The sequence below is a fragment of the Vespa velutina genome, chromosome 1 (assembly GCF_912470025.1).
Source record: "Vespa velutina chromosome 1, iVesVel2.1, whole genome shotgun sequence".
Classification (NCBI taxonomy): domain Eukaryota; kingdom Metazoa; phylum Arthropoda; class Insecta; order Hymenoptera; family Vespidae; genus Vespa; species Vespa velutina.
In genome coordinates this window covers 5,329,020-5,332,617 of record NC_062188.1, presented here as the reverse complement: position 1 = coordinate 5,332,617, position 3,598 = coordinate 5,329,020, and the positions used below count along the sequence as shown (strand labels likewise).

General features: G+C 42.5%; 1 long non-coding RNA gene across 1 annotated transcript in view; it reads right to left on the bottom strand.

Moving 5' to 3' along the window:
- LOC124948106 overlaps nt 1–187 on the bottom strand; it is a 4,350-nt gene extending 4,163 nt beyond the window's left edge. Inside the window, exon 1 of the long non-coding RNA XR_007100600.1 lies at nt 72–187. This is a non-coding gene — a long non-coding RNA (uncharacterized LOC124948106). The remainder of the gene's footprint in view (nt 1–71) is intronic.
- Between the last annotated feature and the right edge of the window lie 3,411 nt (nt 188–3,598).

The following is a 3,598-nucleotide window of genomic DNA, read 5'->3' as shown; positions in this document are numbered from 1 at the left end:
TATACACATACACCTATGCATACATACATACATACATACATACATACATACATACATACATACATACATACCGAAGACGATCATTAGCAGAGGCCGGAGAAACGAAGGAAAAATCATTTGAGCGTGATCCGAGATAAGTGCGAGTTATCGAGGAGGTCAGAGCGGGTTGTGCTACGAACGGAAACGCACACCTCGTAAGAAAGAAAGAGAAAGAGAAGGACAGAAGAAGAAGAAGAAGAAGAAGAACAAGAAGAGAGAGAGAGAGAGAGAGAGAGAGAGAGAGAGAGAAAGAAAAAGAGATAGATAGAAGAGACGTACATACGTCCGCCCCTGATCTCGCGAGTTCGAGCAAGTGGCCGAGGGTGGAGAGGGGAGATGGGGTGGAATGGGGGATTATGGGTGGGGGGCATGACAGGGGTACGCGGCGAAACGGCTCTTGAGGAAAGAAACCGAGTCGGGGGAGTGGGTCGGTTCTCTTTCCCCTCCCTCCCTCCCTCTCTCCCTCCCTCCCTCCCTCTCTTTCTCTCTTTCCTTCTCTTGCTCTCTTACTTTCTCTGTCTCTCTCTCTCTCTCTCTCTCTTTCTATCTCTCTCTATCTCTTTCTCTGTCTTCGATTCGCTCGAAGTCCGCGAAGAGAGCGAGTGATTTGTGAAGACGCTCCCGCGGCTGTAATCACGTGGGATCTCCGGCGCTGTCGCTCCCGCGGAAGCGAGAGGAGACGATACAAAGTAGCGATATACCGAAGGAGGACCGACAGATTCTTATTGTTATTATGGGGAGTGACGTTCCACGATCCTGGCATGTTTATGCGTCCAGATTCGAGGCGGCCTTGGATGCATCGCAGGAATCAAAGTAACCGAGGAGAAGAGCGGTAGTCACTCGTCGTCCTCGTCTTCGTTCGTTCTTCGTTCGTTCGTTCTTTCTTTCTTTCTTTCTTTCTTTCTTTCTTTCTTTCTTTCTTTCTTTCGTTCGTTCGTTCGTTCGTTCGTTCGTTCGTTCGTTCGTTCTTCTTCTGTCGTTCTGTCCTCGTCCCTCATCATGGTCTCTTTCTCTCATTGCAGGAGCATCTTTGTATGCACCTTTCCCTTTTTCAACTTTTAATCGTTCCGATTGAACCGAAGGAAAATAAATAAAATGAAAAATAAGATAAATGTAATACTTTCTCAAAAAAAAAAAAAAAAAAAAAAAAAGAAAAAAAAAAAGTCAATACTGGTTGAGAAAACAAAAAAGAAATGAAAACAAAAAAAAAGAAAAAGAATCATCGCTGATTTGATTTTCGATCGAAATTAGAAGAGTATCTGGCATAAATGCGAGAACGTGAAAAAGGATGGACTATATACGGTAGGGCGACAATGTATTGGTACGAACGGAACGCGCGAAAGGATAAAACGTCGCGCGACAGCCGTGTAAAGCGAGACGTCGTCCGGTGGATGCCCGTGACGCTTGCGAAGAATGGTTTGGTGTCGAAGAGGAGGAGGACTCTAGTAAGACGGTCGATATAGAAAGGAGAGAGAGAGAGAGAGAGAGAGAATGGGGGGGGGAGAGAAAGAGGGAGGGAGGAGAAATGCAGAGGTGCTCAACGAACGTCAACACGTAAAACATTGGCTATACTATTTTTTGATCGATTTGTAACAATCAACGAATACGTCAAGTTACACTTCGTAAATAGTTACATTGCGATGTAACTACATAGCACGATAAAAGAATAAACGTAAATTTCCTTTTCTAATGATTCATTGAATTTGTATTATTTTTCTTTTTTTCTTTTTTCTCTCTCTCTCTCTCTCTCTTCTTTCATAGACGTTCGAAAGAGCGAGAGAGAGAGAGAGAGAGAGAGAGAGAGAACAAGAGAGAACTCGGCGCACTTTGTCGGCCGTTATTGGAGGGTGGGCGTGAACCGCTTGTTTGGACGTCTATTAAGCAATAATAAGCAGGGTGCGCCGTTCACGAGACCACGAGGAGATAATTTATTCCCAACGGAGTTAGGAGAACATGAGCAAGAGAGAGAGAGAGAGAGAGAGAGAGAGAGAGAGAGAGAGAGAGGGAGAGACACCCCGCGGCCCTGCCACGCCCTGAAACGCCACCGGTGATTCGAAACGCCCGCACCGTTCGTTCGAGGCTCGTGCCGCACGTTCTCCGCAGCTTCTTTATAATGTAGCATCGGCAAACAGCCGCGTCATAAACACATCCCTATCGGCAAATAGAGGCGTTTATTTTCGACTCGATTCGTTCGAGGGTTGGACTGTGATGCGTATGTGTAGGTAAACGATAGAGAGAGAGAGAGAGAGAGACAGAGAGAGAGAGAATTCTGTACAGGAGAGAAAGGCAAAAGGGTACTATGAGAGGGAGAGAGAGAGAGAGAGAGAGAGAGGGGGGTAAGAGGATGGAACGTGTTTATTGGCAGCGGAAACGGGCGACCACCGACGGATTTCGTGTTTGGCGGGCTTTGCGTTGGAATATTTGAATAGATGATTTTTTGAGACAACAACGCGTACGCGCACGACAACGTGATTATATATGTATATATATATATATATATATATATGTATCTATGTATATCGAAACGTCAAGGTCAACGATCGAAATATATTTTTTAAGAAATTTCCTAGCATACAATTGTTTCTTTCGTTTTCCCTTTGTTCCTCTCTCTCTCTCTCTCTCTCTCTCTCTCTTTCTATTTTTCTTCCTTTTTCTTTTATTCTGTTTCTTTCTTTTGGTTCATTGCGATCTCCCTTTTCACGTGCGAACCCTCGCGAATTTGGCCGATACAGACGCCTAGTCGCTCGATATATACGCCATCGTCCTCGCTTTTTACAGTGGCCCAGTAGACATTTGTATATCGAGGAGATAGGAAGAATTAATTAGAGGTATCGGCGGTATCTCCCGGCGTCATTAGCGGGCGTCGCCGTTGTTGCTTCGACCGTATACCTCGACGTTGTACACGTACGAGAAGTGAATTCGTATTAGTGAGTTCGCATGATCGAAACCCTTTAGCGGATCTACCTTTGCCCGTCGGGTCAACGTCGACCATTGCTTTGTTTCCTTCCTTTTTTTTCTTTCTTTCTTTCTTCCTTTTTCTCTCTCTCTCTCTCTCTCTCTCTCTTTCTCTCTCTCTCTTTCTTTCTCTTACTCTCTGACTCACGTTTTTTTTTTTCTTAACCTTTTTCAAAGGTTCACTTGCATTTCTCGATTGTTTTTTACATTTTTTGTAATAGCGATAGCGATAGAGGAAAAACGTTCGATAAAAGAGTTTATTAAGATGCGGAAATTATTGAAAATAATATTTAATAACAATAACATAACAATAGTATATATATATATATATATATTATATACATCCATATGGATACATAGATATCGTGAATGTATTAGAATATATAATATATATATTTTATATATCACGATGATTATCAGTGATATATAACGTAATGCTTTTATCTCTGTTTATTTATCTCTTCTTATTTTTTTAGTGTATCATATTTGTTCTTACAAAGTACATATTATAGCAATAATTTACTTATCTCTTTGTTCTTATCCAGGCAGGCGTACGAGTAACACACGTTGTATGTTGATAAGGCGGATATCGAATTAATCTTCT